At 45.8% G+C, this 16,116-nt stretch overlaps 1 protein-coding gene across 8 annotated transcripts in view; it reads right to left on the bottom strand.

Moving 5' to 3' along the window:
• PITPNM2 (phosphatidylinositol transfer protein membrane associated 2) overlaps positions 1-10,361 on the bottom strand; it is a 213,112-nt gene extending 202,751 nt beyond the window's left edge. For all 8 annotated transcript variants that reach the window (XM_035098032.3, XM_035098047.3, XM_035098045.3 and 5 more), the window contains exon 1: positions 9,993-10,361. The gene's annotated coding sequence lies outside the window, so the exon portion shown is untranslated. The remainder of the gene's footprint in view (positions 1-9,992) is intronic.
• Positions 10,362-16,116: the final 5,755 nt, after the last annotated feature.

Raw genomic sequence — 16,116 nt, 5'->3', positions numbered from 1 at the left:
CACAGGCGACAAGGGGAGGTCATCAGGGTGGGGGACAAGGTGTGGTTGTCCTCGGAGGGCCTTCCCACCAGAGGGAGGTGCAAAAAGCTGGCACCCAAATGGCTGGGCCCCTTCACGGTCACGCAACAGGTCAACCCGGTGGCATACAGGCTGGCACTGCCAGAGGACATGAGGGTGCATCCAGTGTTTCATAGATCGCTGCTGTCGCCGTACAGGGAAAGCAGCAGGCTCAGAGACAGCGAACAAACCCCCGAGGGAGGGGGGGAGAGGGAAAGCAGGGAGCAACTCAATGAGGCCACGGCCATCCTGGATTCAAGGTGGGGGGTGGGGGGCCTGGAGTACCTCATGGCATGGGAGGATGCTCCACCGTCCCAGAATGAATGGGTTCCCGCCACTCAGATACAGGAGGAATTCTTGGTGGAAGAATTTCACGCCCTCTTTCCCCACAGACCCAAGCCCTGGCACATGGAAAGGGAGGGGGAGGAGGAGGAGGCACGGGAGAACAGCTCACCATGGCGCTGGGAAGCGGAGTTTGAGGAACCAGAGGATGAGGTATGGGTGTCGCCAAGATCCACCCAGTCAGAGGAAGGAGCAGATTGGCAAAACATTTTTACCCCCACCAGCTCTGACGCCACGGACTTTTTGGGATTCCCGTCCTCCCAGGCGGAAGGGGGGGGCTCGCAGGACTGGGGGGAGGTGTTCACACCAACGGGCTCGGAGAGCACCGAGTTTTTAGGCTTCCAGTCGTCACCGACACATGGGGGGGGCCTGGGGAGGGGTGAAGGAGAGCTTGGGAGGGGGGTGGATGTGAGGGACAGGGGATATCGCGAAGTCCCTCCCCTCCTGAGTTCAAGCCCGTCCCCGAGCAAAGGGGAAAGCAGGGAGAGTTCCGATTCCAGTGGGGAAGCAGGAAGTCGTGTCCGAGGCTCAGGCAAGGTAGAGGAGCCAGGGTCCCAGGTGGGACAGGAAGGGGCAAGTAAGGGGGGAAGACCCATCCCCCCAACTCCAGAATTACGCAGGAAGAGGAGGGGCAAGAGGATGGGTCTGCCAAAGCTTTTGTGTTGGAGAAAGACGCGCCAAAAGCCATTAGGAGGTTCTGAAACCGACTGACAACATCGCTCCGTGTAAATAGCAATGACTTGAGCACTGTAAATACGCAGCACCAATAAAAGAATAAAATGCAGAGCTGCGTAGCGTCGTTACTCTGAAGTAGTCCACTCCGGCCACTGTGACAGGACCTTTCAACTTTAAGTAGTATTTAAAAAGCAAAGACTGTTACATGAAGATCTGATAAGAAGTCTATTGCTCAGTCTTGAATAACGGGGCTATTGAATTTGCATACCCTCCAACATTTCGGGAGAGAAAAGTGGGGGGGGGACATACACTCGCCATCCCACCCACCTGATCTCCGCTCTTCTTCGTCCCCCATCCCCCCACTTCCCTCGCACCCTTGCCCACCTGCCACACGAAATCAGGGCGCTCTGGGATGAGGGCTGAGCCCAGGGCCTTCAAAGAAAATGGGCTGTCCCGCTTAAAATGGGACGCTTGGCTGGTATGAATTTGTCGCATATTATCACACCAACTAGAAAACGGAAATTTTATAACATGCAGCACAGCATTCCTGAGCTGTTTTTGCCTGGGATGATCTGAGCAGCTGAAATTCATGGTGCCATTTTTATTTTGCTTATAATGTGTTACATGGTCTTACGAAGACAAGTGTAGAGAAAGGGGAGAAATTCAGCTCACATGCAAACCTACCTAATTCTCACTTCCTGAAACAATATGCAAACCAAAATGCAGCTTCAAAAATTGAACTTATCTAAATTTTGGACTGTAGCTATCCAACCAAATGATGTAAACAAAAATGCAGATGATGGGAAAGTATGCATATAAGTGAAAATAGCATACAAAAAGGCATCATGGCAGGGCAAATTGCACACAAAACTTTGCCAATTAAGCAAAGTTGCATTAAAAATGTGTGTATTGTGAGAAATTTTCCATTAAAATGCTGATGAATTTTCACGAGACACACTTTTAAAAATCAATAACCGATGCAGAAATGTAGAGAATAAAACTTATGTTTGGGGGGAAATAAGAAACTGAGAGAAATCGAAGTTGACATTTTTGCTCCACCCCAGCTGACTTTTCTTCAAATTCAAAATCCACAACGGGGCAATACCTTCACTGGGACCAACCAAAGTGTCAAAAGATAGCGGCAAGTTTTCAAGTTCTCCAGATCTTTTCATCAGGCAAGATGCTACACAGCAGGAAGTGATGTGGGATGAGGAAGAAGAAGCCAAGAAAGGACATTAGGTAGCAGTATGATCACTTTAGGCCCCATCATACCACTTTAAAGAGTCATTGCTTTCTCCAAAGAATCCTGGGATCTGTAGTTTGCTAAGGGTGGTGAGAGTTATCACAGAGCTACAATTCCCAGAGTTCCCTAGTTCCCTAGTAAGAGAGGTTGGCTGTTAGTGGTTCTGGTTGCAGACCTCTAAGACAGCGTTTCTCAACCAGTGTTCCGCGAGACGCTGGCTGGTGTGCCGCGACGTGCGGTGACGAGAAGGGCGATTTGCATTGTCACGTGCCTGGCGGCCGCCAATACACAACACTGACCCGCCGGAAAACAATATTTCTCCTCCTCTTTCCCAAAGCTCAGTGCAAACGAGCCTGCCGGCCGCCAATAAACAACACTGACCCGCCGGAAAGCAATATTTCTCCTCCTCTTTCCCAAAGCTCAGTGTAAACGAGCCTGGCGGCCGCCAATACACAACACTAACCCACCGGAAAGCAATATTTGGCAAGTGTTTCTTACAGTCATAATTATAATATAGGGCAGCACAGAGTTATTTTTTTTAACTTTTTTAATGGTGGTGTGCCTCGTGATTTTTTTCACGGAACAAGTGTGCCGTGGCCCAAAAAAGGTTGAGAAACACTGCTCTAAGATTCGGGGACAAAGAAGCAATGCTTCACCCTGATTTCTGAACACAGAAATACTGGCTGAACAATGAATACTGAACACAGAAATAAATCAGTCCCATACCTTAAACAACACAGCAGTTTGCTTGAGAGCCCACCTTATGTCATATATTCCCAGTAAAGCGTTCATTTTGAGATATGACAGACACCCGCTAGGCATACTTTCAAGGAACAACTGAAGGCATTTTTGTTTTGAAAACTTTTCAGCTATGAAAAGATCTCTTGCCTTAGTTGTTCATTTTGTATTGTTTTTTAACGTCTCTTCAACAATTTTTTGCACTAGCTGAACTATTTTTACATGTTTGTACACACATTTTCATAAATTATGAATTCATACAATCCATAAATTAATTTTAAAAAATTAACTCACAGATTCTGGCTAGGCAAGGAACATAAATTTTAAAAACCCATGGGAGTCTATATTTCAGCAAAGGATTAGTTTTTAGGTGGTGTATCGCTAGTATAGTACTGTATTACTTAGTGGGGGAGATAATCTTTAAAAATGTGAATTCATTATTATTATCTTCAAGTGGTAGGAAAAAATCAACAGTCAGAACTGCAAGATACAAATATTTAATCATTCACATGTATCTACAAAATATACAAATATTAAATCACCCACATCTACGAATTTAAAAACTCCCATATTCCAGCACAGCCCAAAGCAGAAAGATAATAAACTGCTTATGAACAAATCTTAAGGGCCCATGATAATGCAGATTAATTTGTTCAAAGCCTCGTTTCAACACACCCTGGGCACTTTAATTGCCACCTACGTGATGCCTAACCTTAGGGTAATAAACCCGCAATGTTTCCTGTAAATACAGCCTCAGCTCCACGGCACACGTTCCAGGTTTTTCCTCTTCATTAAAGAGATCTGTTTCACAACACAGTTCTTAATTGTCACACACAGGTAGAGGGGAGGGGGGGAAACAAGTTGCCACTTAAAATAAGTTGTCATGAATGAACAGCTGTTGCTGGATGACATTCAAAACGTCCACAAAAGCAACCACAGACCATTAGAGGAAGTGCTAAAGAATTGCAAAAATATTTTTATTCCCAAATAAAAGTCTTGCATACACATATACTGTAATGCATTCATTAAAACTGGCATCAGCTGGCTATTTAATTTTAAAAGATAGTTATGAAATCTTAAATATAATTAGCAGAAACTAACAAGCTAAAAGGACTCTCGTTCAACCTTTTTCAATGGCAAGGAATGCTAATAAGGTAAAATTTCAGTCCTTGAGGCTGAGTTTTTTGCTTTCACCCCATTGGGTCTTCCGGCTCTCCAGACACACAACTGATTCTTAATCTTTGTTTCACACTCAGTCCCTAAAGGCACTAAGGTTCATATGTGCCTGGGGCTTTACTAAAATATTGACTATATATTTTTGGAAAGCTGTTTGTTCTCTGTGAACTGGACACCTTAAGGCAGGCATCCCCAAACTTCGGCCCTCCAGATGTTTTGGACTACAATTCCCATCATCTCTGAACACTGGTACTCTTAGCTAGGGATCATGGGAGTTGTAGGCCAAAACATCTGGAGGGCTGCAGTTTGGGGATGCCTGCCTTAAGGTATCCTAAGCAAATTTTGCATAATCGCTCCTGAGACCAAAGAGCAGGTTTTCGTCTATGTTTGGATGCAACTGGATGCCATTTTGAATCAAGATGGTAGACTCACCCTTTCAAAACTGCACTACTTTTAACTGCTGATTTCAGAACGGCACTGGGTGGGTGTTGTTGTTTTGGCTTAATAGAATCCCCAAGCAATGCTGGCAGAAGGCTGCTACATGAATCAGAATTGGTATCCTCTAAATCTATCAGTTGCTGGGGGACATTGGCAGAAGAGTGCCCTCGCCTTCAGGTTCTACTTGTGGGCTTCGCAGGGCATCTGCTTGACCGACCACTGTAGGAAACAAAATGCTGAACGAGATTGGCCTTCGCTCTGATCCAGATGGGCTCTCCTTATGCTCTCATCTCATATTAAACGACACCAGCAGAACTTTAGTATCTCTAAAAATACAAAGGCTTTTCAACAGATGTCTGTTCACACATTCAGTTGTGAATCATCATGTGGCAGGTGTGTACTTGTAAACCTGCCCTTAGCTGGACTCGGGCCTTAACTCGGGGGTGGAGCACATACTTTTTTTGCATGCAGGTTCAATCACTGGCATCTCCAGGCAATAAAGCATGAGAGAGTGGGAGATGGGGACCTCTCCCTTGAAGAGCCACTGGCAGTCTCAGTAGACAATATTATTTGTAATTTATTAAAGAGTGTTACTGTACTGCTTGTGGGATAACCTCATATAACCAACATCCTTAAGTCGAATTCATGCATGAAGGGGTTAAAACCATAGAGGAAGCTGTTCTGCCAGACTTGGCTATGTCATTTCCCCTCACCTTGGGGGAGGAAATAGGCAATCAAGTCTTTGCTTCATTCAGTCTACCTGAGAATTTGGTGTGTGAGGACGTCTGGGCTGGTTGCTCCAGCTCAGCTGCATGGCTTTAACCAGCCTCTTTTTTTCAGACAAGAACAGAGTGTGAAATGAACATTCTCCTATACCAAGCTACAGTTTACAGCCTGTGCAACCTTCTCTGAAATAGCTCAGTTGGTAGAACATGAGACTCAGGGTTGTGGGTTTGAGTCCCATGTTTGTCAAAGATTCCTGCATTGCCGGGGGTTGGACTAGATGACCCTCATGGTCCCTTCCAACTCTACAATTCTATGATTCTGTATGGAAAAGCACATGACTCTGACCTTTGGAGAGTTTGTAAGTAAACCATTCTTAAATCACCAGTTTGTAAGTAAACCATTCTTAAATCACCCTGCCAGAAAAGCCAAGGGCACCAAGAAGATTTCAAAGAGGCAAGCAGGGTCTGAAGGGCTACCCATTGTCCTAAAAGGAGGTGCTGAAGTGGGCCCAGAAGTTATCATTAACACAAGAATTGGTTACCCTGGGAGAGCGTCTCTTAGCAACCCATGAAGCCTCCTTTGTTTCCACTGCATAAATAAGAAAGGAGTCAGATGGGGGAATGCGAGTTTAGGAATAAGCAAAAAAGAAAACAGCACTGGATCTATCGCTGCCTCACACTTCCCCTCAGGGCAAGGTTAAGAATCACAAATTTAGCGGAAAGAATCATAAAGTGAGCAGTATGCAACACAAAGGAAAAAATGAACAACAACAGAAACAAACCTCTATGCAACTCCATACAAAACAAGGAAAGAGAGAAGACAGCCACTCGACTTTTTCTTACTTTGCTTCTCAATTATTCTTCATTGTGCAGCGCAGCAAACTTAAGACCCAGTTCACACATGACACTGGGCAAACCTGGGTTTCTAATCTTGAAAACACACTACAGAGAGATACAAAAGTCACACACCACACATTTACAGCACACTTCTACCACTTTAACAGTCAAGGGTTCCCCGCAAAAAGCCTGGGAACCATAGTTCACCAAATTTTGTAATTCCCAGTACCCTTAAACAAACTACAGTTTCCAAGACTCTTGTGGGGAAGCTGTGTGCTTTAAATGTGTGCAGATGTGACCATCCATGATTCACTATCGGCAGATGTTTGCAAAAGGTATGTTTGTCCCTAACTGATCTTTGCATCTCTTTATGGCACAACCTTTTTAAAAAGGTTAACTGGAAATCAGGAAGTACTGAGTTAATAAACTGTCTTATTCTGATTCTTGGTCCATCTTGTTGACACTGGGGTTGTGTGTGTGCATAGCACACCTTTAAAACATATTCAAGCATGGGCGTTGCCAGGATTTTTGTTGGGGGTGGCAGAACCTCAATTAGCTATGTATTTTTATTGACTGATTTGGGGGGGGAGCTGCCCCTCCCTGCCCTCCCCCGGCTACGCCCATGTATTCGAAAGACATTCTTTCCCTCAATTAGTTCTGGGCATTGCAGTTTACCGCTCAGAGAGTTACAATTCCCAGGAACCATTAACAAATGACAGTGCCCAGAATTCTTCGAGGAAAAGAATGTGCTTTGCACCTTGAACACATCATCTGTACCCAGTCCGAGTGGCGGCAGTAATCCAGGTTTCTGGCACGGAGCCCTACCTGCAGATGCTAGGATTGAATTAGGGACCTTCTGCCACAAAGACAGAGCTCTCCTCCTGTGGCTCTTTCATTTCATTTTACAAAAAGCCAGTTTGATTTGTTGGGTGAGTATTTAGTTGGTAAACTGGTTAATTTGTCAGCAGGGGCCACATCCGCAACTATGGTGCCACTTTAGACAGTCATGCCTTCTCCCCAAAGAATTATGGGAGATGTAGTTTCTTAATGGTGCTCAGAGTTGTTAGAAGACCCCTATTCCTCCCCCTCAGCTACAATTTCTAGAATGACACAACAGCGGAGAGCTCTGAGAATTCTAGCTCTGTGAAGGGTCTCCTCTCGGCACTCTTAGCAAAGTGCAGCTCCCAGGATTCTTTGGGGGAAACCATTTCTGTTTAAAGTGCTTTCAATATATGGCGTCAATGTGATCTAAATCTAGAATGTTGTTCTATTACAGACTTCACAACTCCCGCCAGCCCCAGTCAGTACTACTTGTGGGGCTGAGGGGAATTTGGGGGGAGGAAGTTAAGGCTTCTCTTTTTAAAGTAGCCTTTTGTGCCCTCCTCAATATTTTAGCTACTGTGCTAGCTTTGGCGTTTCCTACTGTTCATTTATATAGCTTTACTGTTTTCAGTGTATGGCAGAATGATCTCCTTAGAAAGGAACGGCAGTATATAAATGATTTTAAAATAAGGAAATGAACTGTAAATCACACCCACACCATAAATTTAAAGCAGATATAATGCTGCTTAAAGCACATGGCTTCCCCCAAGGAATCCTGGGAGCTGTAGTTTGCTCCCCAAAGAGCAACAATTCCTGGCCATGTGACAGCATCATCCACTCCACCTGAAGCACACTTTCCCCCCTCAAAGAATTATGTACACCACAGTTTGTTCAGCGTTGCTGGGAACTGGGAACTCTGTGAGGGCTAAACAACAGTGCCCAGAATCCTTTGAGGGAAAGAATGTGCTTTAAATGCATGGTGTGGGCACAGCCTCAGTGGGTCCATTCTGCACCTAAGACCATCCCACAGAAACCAGGGTCCATTTAACTCGCACGCATAGCTGAGTTACCAAATGCCTAGTGGCTCATGCTTGAATCAGTTCCATTGTGAAAGTCCTCTGGGCCTCATTTTGTGCGCCTCCCAATATTCCACCAGAGTTCCTTCCTTCCTGTTAATTTCCTCTTCATTTTTACCAGCTTCTTAAAGTTTCCCCTACCCCCAGCTGCCTGAGAAGAAACTGGCAGGCTCCTGCACACATCCTCTGTGTGTATATAGATCACCAACAGTGTGGCATAGTGGTTAGACTGCTGCACTATAGCCTGGCAGACCTACTTCCTAAGGTTGTTGTTTCTCAGACTTGGGTCTCCAGCTGTTGCTGGACTACAACTCCCATCATCCCTGACCACTGGTCCTCCTAGCTAGGGATTGATGGGAGTTGTAGTCCAACAACAGCTGGAGATCCAAGTCTGAGAAAGAATAAAAATATTCTAGAGCTCCTTGGAGAAAAGGTGGGATATAACTATAATAAATAACAATATAATAAAGTCAGAAAGGGATTGCTTTCACTTGCTTTCCAAAACAGTAGCAATATTAGTCTATTGTACAAAAAAAAATCCTCAGGATATCTCAGAGCAACCCCATCAAACTAGACAGGACTTCATTCTAAATAGACCTGAATAAAATCCTGAGCTGGACATAGTGAAGATTAAAGCAGGCAGTTTTCATTCAGTACTAGTTAATCTAGTATCTGAAGAAGTGTGCATGCACACGAAATCTCATACCAATGACAAACTTAGTTGGTCTCCAAGGTGCCACTGGAAGAATTTTTTATCATTTTGTTTCGACTACGGCAGGCGAACACCTACCTGTAACTAGCTAATCTAGGACACTTTTGCTGCTGGCTCCACCCATCATCAGCCTTGGCTCCACCCACTACCACCAAGAGAATGTGGCCCCCATCTGCTGCAGTTTAATAAGTCAAGCATGGTTTTGATCTACAGTGGTTCATTCACATGCAACTCAAGAGGCCAGAGCATCTGCTTACATTCCAGGTTCAACCCCCAGAAACTCATTTTAAAATCCCAAAAAGAAGGGATGGAAATGACCCTTCTTTGATTGAGAACCCCGGGAGAGCAGCTGACCTGGCAGGAGGTGGCTTCCTAAGCATGGCCAGCCCACCTATGTGGCAAGCTGAGGTAGCTGCCTCAAGCAACAAAATCCACAGAGACAGCCGATCCCAATCTAGATCTTTCTTTCGCTCTTGTTCCTGATGTAGATTTTCCCTCACTCCTTCTTACCTGGTGGGTAAGGAAGGCACCATTTTGGGGTCCGCCTCAGGTGCCAAAGGAGCACACTGGTTGCTGGATAGGGAGAAATTTCAGCTCTCCTACCCCACTAAAGATGAATTTGTGCTTCTTTCATTTTTCTATCCCAGGATCCTTGGAACTCCCTGCCACAAAAAACTCAAGTTCCTCCACATGACCCTTTCCTGCTGCCTGGCATTCCAGCAGCTACATGCTATTGGATTCCGGGAAAGAAACCCTGGATTCACTCGGTGATTCCCTTTCTGGTGTGTCCCCCCCCCCCCCGCGCAGCTTGCATGGGCGCATCAGGGCAGCCGCTTGGAAGCAGTCAAACACGACACAAGCCAGCGAGCAGCAGCCTCAGACGCATCTGGAAGGGGCTCCAGTTCCTGCGCGCTGCTGCCAGGAGGAAACCCTGGTTCCCAATTCCCCCCTTTTTTTATTCTTCTTATTTTCCTTTACAGCGTCACGTGAGAACGCTCCTCCTACAAGCGAGCAGCGGGCGCGTGTATTCCCTCCCCCCGCCCCGCTTCGGAAAAAGAAAGAGAGGTGGTCCGGCGGGCGGCGACCCGTCCCCACGTCCAGCTGCGCGCCGGCCCCCCAACCCTCCTCCGGGCCGGGCTCCAGCCACTCACCTCCGCGCCGGGCTGCCGCTCCTCGTGCGCACCGCCGGGGCATCGCGTCCTTCACCTTCCCGGCCTGCTCTGCCTTCCCAGGGCAGGGAGGGGCGCGCGCCGGGCGGCGGCACACTAGCCGGCTGCCGGCTCCCTCCAGGGCGCGCGGCTCGGGCTGGCAGGATCGCCGAGCTCCCTATCCAGCGGGGACGAGCTCCATGCAAAGAGCAGCCCCGGGAGCAGCGGCAGCAGGAGGGCGAGCCTAGGCGAGCGGCTCGTGGCGGCGGCGGCCCTCCTCCTCCTCGGCGGCAAGAGCAGCAGGGACCGCGCTGACAGCTTCGGCGCGGCAGCGGCTGCTACTTCCTTCTCCTTTGCGCACATTCCCGCACTGGGCGCCGCTGGGCTGCGGGGAAGAGAGCGGCGCGCGCGCGCCCCTTGCTGGCCGGCTTCTCGGCAAAGCGAGCTGGTGGAAGGGAGCCCTCTTGTCTGCAGGTTATTATGGTGGTTGGCAAGAATACGAAAACAAAACACATGCATTTATATATATATTGAATTATAGGCAAAACCGTGGACAGTGCAATGGATGCAACGCATTTGAAGGAATGCGTTTCTATGTGCAGTGCATGTGCAAAGTTTTTATTGTTAAAACTGCTCATTTTAAATCAATTGCCCAGTTAACAATTCTTCACTGCGCTGGAAAAGTTAAAAAGCAAGCCAAAGCAGAACACTGTTATAGTCCCAGACAGTATGTTAGAACTAAAATCAGAAACATCAAGGACAGGCATCCCCAAACTGCGGCCCTCCAGATTTTTGGCCTACAATTCCCATGATCCCTAGCTAACAGAACCAGTGGTCGGGAAAGATGGGAATTGTAGTCCAAAACATCTGGAGGGCCGAAATTTGGGGATGCCTGATCAAGGATATCTGGTTGTACAACAGTTGATTGTTATCTGTTGGTTTTGTGGTTTTCCTTCTTTTTGTTTGTAAATTAACATACAGTAAGAGCACTGACCATAGATGATGAACCCCAAGTGGTGAAGATGCTACAGTAAACCTGGTGTGTTACACCTTGTCATCTGTGAATGACACCAGGCTGTACAGTCTGTTTATTTGTATTACCTGTTCTCTGTGTACTTTATAAAACTCAATATGAACAAACCAGAGCACTAACCATTAGGCAGGAGGGGCTGCAATCCCACCCCCGTACCCACTTATGCCCAGCTCACTATGTTGATGGTGGGAGGAGGAGGTTAGGTGTTTGTGTGTGTGTGTGTGTGTGTTGCTGTTACACTTCAGCAGAGCCCAAGCAGGCAGTAAGTTTATAAACCTGTAGCAGCCTACAAAAAGCCCCCCAAAAGGCATTTCAGGGCTTAGACACTTTCATTAAAGCACAGGTAAAGTCACCTGTGGCAATAGGCCTTGGACCTATTTGTCTGGACTTAGCAGTTATATTGCCCAAAGACGCCTCTCGCAAGTGTCATGTTTTCAAATTGATTCCTCACCTGCATTTTTCTGAAATTGGTTGTCATCAGAAAGGGTGGCCACGTCTGCAATTTGCATCTAAGTCTAGAAGAAAAATTTAAAAGTTAGAGAAATGTCATTTAAAAAGGAATTGGCGGAGGGATTCCTGCCTGAAAACCTTTGGATGGAGCTGCCTGAAATTTGGCAAATAAAAGAAACTGTATATAGGCAATTTTAGATTCCCCACTGCAGTTGATGCGGAAGAAACAGAGCTTTAGATTTAACAAATCAGACCCAAATAATGAATGAGAACACAGATCAGGTCTGAAACAGATCAGACTGCTTCCAAATGCTTACAGATACAAGGTGAATGTACTGTTCACTTGCACACACCTGATAAATAATTTTAAGTTATTAATTTGCAATTGGGGTACTCATGGTTTGAAGCAGGAGTTCACCATTGTTCTTGGTCCACCACCAATGTTCCAGTCTGTGCTAACCCCAGCCAACAGCCATGCATTGTTGCTCTTAGGGACTCTTGTGTGGATTGTGTGGGGTCCCTATGCACAAACAGATGCTCACATGTAAGGGCTCTTCTGCATATAACTGTGCTTAGTGCATTGATGACAGAGGGTGGGGTCTCTCCATTAGACTGTGAGTACCTTACACATTATTATTATTATTATTATTATTATTATTATTATTATTATTATTATCCCCCTTCCTTTTACCCTAAGATCCCATGGCTGGTTGCAATAATTAAAACATACATCTCAAGTGTCGAAAGCCTGGGTGAAGAGGTACATGCCAAAATCTGTATGATGAAGGTGCCAGTCATACTTCTTTGGGGAGGGAGTTACACAACAGGGGCCACCACAGAGAAGGCCCTCTCCTGCATCATCACCCATGAGTTTCTGAGGCAGCAGAACAACCAAAGAGGGACTCCTCTGTCAGTCTTGGCACCTGAAAGGGTCCAAAGCAGGGTTGGGCAACCTAAGGCCCGTGGGCCGGATGCGGCCCAATTGCCTTCTCAATCCAGTCCAGGAATCAGCATGTTTTTACATGAGTAGAATGTGTGCTTTTATTTAAAATGCATCTCTGGGTTATTTGTGGTGCATAGGAATTCGTTCATTCCCCCCCAAAAAAATATTGTCCTGCCCCCCCACATGGTCTGAGGGGTAATGGACTGGCCCCCTGCTGAAAAAGATTGCTGACCCCTGGTCCAAAGGCAGGGAGGCACTTCAGACAAGCTCTAACATGAACACCTGGAAATGGGCCTGGAAATGAACTGGCAAACAGTACACCTGTTTTAAAATGAGAGTTATATTACATCCAAATGAAGCCCCCCCCCAAAAAAAAGTAATTTGGCTACTGCATTTTGGAAGAATAAAGTCTAAAAGGTTAAGAGTCACTTAGGGTTGTAGCCAACATAGGTTCACTTCAGAGTAGACCCATTTTAATTACTGGGCATGACTCACTTAGATCCATTAATTGTAATGTATCCACTCTGAGCAGAATTTAGTTGGATTAAACTCATATATTGATGTGCTTTGGTAGGAACACTGTTGAAACATACCGTAAATAAAATGAACATTCACTTTATTGCAGGCTAAGGAAAGTTGGTTGTTTATTGGTGGAATACACAGGGCAGAACCTGAAAGAAAGTGGGGCTGAAGAGATCCGAGGGTGAAGTCTAGCTCCTGTAGTCTTTGTCTAGGCCAGAAGTTGCTTTCCCTCGGTGACCCCATGCTGAAAAGTGTGCAAGAGAGGGGCTGTCTTCTGCCCTTTCCGGAAATGGAAATGGTGATCTATTTTAGAATACAGATTCCCATCGTGGGAAGATATGTTTTAATAATTGCTCAGGCAAAGTTTACCATTAAGCCATCAGGTTGGCTTCGGGTTCCTACGGGAGAGCCTGCCAATGCCTTGGGAGCCGCTCATTCTTCAAGCTAATTCGGACAACTCAGCTGCTGGGCAAAAAGGAAAGAAAATGCAAAGGATACATTGAGGCCCCTCCACCCAGTCATCCACAGAGCCTGGAAACACATTGATGGGTGAAAATTGGGCTCAAGGAACAGCACAAAAGGTTTCCAGAAGTCTGGTCCAGTTAATTAACACGTCAAACTGGATTTCTCAGGGGATAATGTAACGAATTAGAGAAAATGCAAAAGGGCAGCTTAGAGAGGACATCAGCTGCTGGGTGGTTTGGGGTAGCGTAGGTTATCCTTTTCAATTTTCTTTTTTTAAACTCGGTGTGAAGCGAGGTCTTGTCCAGGCAAGTTAATTTGTTTGCTTTGTGTTTGCAAAATGTAGGCATTTGCTGTGATTGTTCAGTTCCTCAGAGATTGCTTTATGACTGCAAGGGCTTCTGGGTGCAGCTTTATTCCAGAAGCCACTTGGGAAGTAAGTGAGGCTTAATTCTGGAGTTGGGCTGCACCAGGGCGTGGCTTCCAAAATTGTAACCAGTTTTGTGTAGAGAGCATTGGGCTAGGGACCTGGGAGTGCTGGGTTCAACTCCCCACTCAGCCATGAAGCTCACTGGCCAGTCACCCAACCTCCTCGCGAGCCATGAGGACTTTCCAGCTCTCTCCCGTCATATTTCATGTGAGAATTGAATTATTCATTTGCCAGCGCCACATGTATAGGGCAGTCAGGTGCAAGTGGTGTGAGATGCCTGTACTTAAACCTAGATTAGGTTTTTTAAAAAATAAAATAAATACTGAATTTATTATGTTTTTGTTAAATGGTTTGATTTTTGTCATTTTTGAATTTGCTTGCATGTATGCTGCATATTTGTATGGGGGGGGGGCTTAGCCCTTTGTTCCCTCCCATGTTTTTCCCCACTTTCTAAATCCAAATAAAAAGCTTTCATTGACAGGCATGTGAACTGTTATGCCATCACAAATAACAGGTGTGGGTCCCTGATCTGGATAAGGAAACAAAAGCATAAAAAGCCTCTATTCTTCTGATATGTCGGGTCCCAGTTTGGATTCCTCTATACCTATTTCCTAAAGAAAAAGTCATTCAAGCAATTGCTAAGTGAGGGAATGGCGATTTGTCTAACTTGGCCTTTACAGCATAGCACTCAGGAAAGTTGTTGTTTTACTTTCTCCTACAGGAAGTTTATTGCAGGCATTAAAATCAAAGCAGAATTTGTTTCACAAAGGTGTCCTGTTATTTCCTGATTTATTTATTTTTACATTCCCTCACACACACAAAGGGTGTGTTATAATCCTGGAATATGTATTCCTTATTTTAATTAGCATAGACTGTGCTCGTAATATGATGGGACAGGGACAAGCACTCAGTCCCTTCCTCTGACTGTGTGCAAGGCCTGAGCAGAAGCAAGTGGAGAGAGTATACATCAGCTGGTATGAAACCCCTAGGAGATTTTGTGACTAAGCCTCCTGAATTGCCAGAATAAAAGGCAAAGAGTTTGCTACAAGGAGTGTGTGATGAAGGTAAAATTAGGCCTGGAATGACGGGAAGGGAGAGGTAATGGAAACTCGTACTGTATCTGAAATTGGAAAGCAGTGGGCATATCAATTACCCAAGGAAGATTGGTTTGGCTGTAGAACTGAGGGAAGTGAATGAGGCCACAATAAAAACAAGATGACAAGGAATGGAGACCAATCCAGAGAGAGATTCCTCAGAGACAACGGTTTCTGAAATGAAATTTTAATAGCACAACAGAAATCAGGGGAGGGCTAACCATTATATGCTGAATTCTCCATGCCTGCAAACTGGAATTCCTGCAATTGTGCTTTTCTCTAATAACATATCTTTGCTATCGGCCTGTTGCATTGGATGTGCCTGGTTGTCTTTCTAGTTCCCCAGAGCTCAGAATACAACAGGTCAATGTGGTGCAGTCCAGATGTTGCTGGACTATTGTTCCCATCATCCATGGCAGCTAGTCAAGTTGGATGGGGCTGATGGGAGTTGGAGTCCAGCAATATCTAGAGCAGGCATCCCCAAACTTCGGCCCTCCAGATGTTTTGGACTACAATACCCTTCATCCCTGACCACTGGTCCCATTAGCTAGGGATCATGGGAATTGTAGGCCAAAACATCTGGAGGGCCACAGTTTGGGGGTGCCTGATCTAGAGGGTCACAGTTGCCCCATCTCTGACAACTCTCCCATATTTAGTGGCAAACACATGGCTTTAAAAACAATCACGTTTCTTGTGGTTTTGACAACTGCATCTCCCACCCTTGCTTTGTTCCACTTGGATTCATTTTACATGCACCTTTCCTGAAATAATCATTATTGCCAACAGGCTGAGAAGTAGAAAGCCTCAAAGGAAAGCATGGGCTAAGCAGCAGTGCGAATGCTCACTTACCTTATCTATAATCCCATAATTAGCCAGGGAATCGGGCCCCATGCCTTCAAATCAGCTAAATTATGCCCTAATGGTTCAGGTGGCATATAGCGAGAACTACGAACAGCGTCAAAAGGGATTAGACAAATTAATGGAAGCTAACAGCGGCTACTAGTCTCAATGGTGATGGAGATAGCCTCAGAATGTTAGTTGCTGGGAACTGCAGTGGTTGCTGGGAACTGTAGTGGTTAGGAGTCTAGGTCCCCAAAAGTTGTGGAACTACAAGTTCAATCACTGTTGGCCCTTCTCACTAGGGATGATGGGAGTTGTAGCCGAACAACTTTTTGGGACCCAAGGTTGAAAAA

The sequence above is a fragment of the Zootoca vivipara genome, chromosome 16 (genome assembly GCF_965207765.1).
Source record: "Zootoca vivipara chromosome 16, rZooViv2.hap1.1, whole genome shotgun sequence".
Classification (NCBI taxonomy): Eukaryota; Metazoa; Chordata; class Lepidosauria; order Squamata; family Lacertidae; genus Zootoca; species Zootoca vivipara.
The sequence above is the reverse complement of the archived record's forward strand: the minus strand, read 5'-3'. Positions and strand labels throughout refer to the sequence as shown.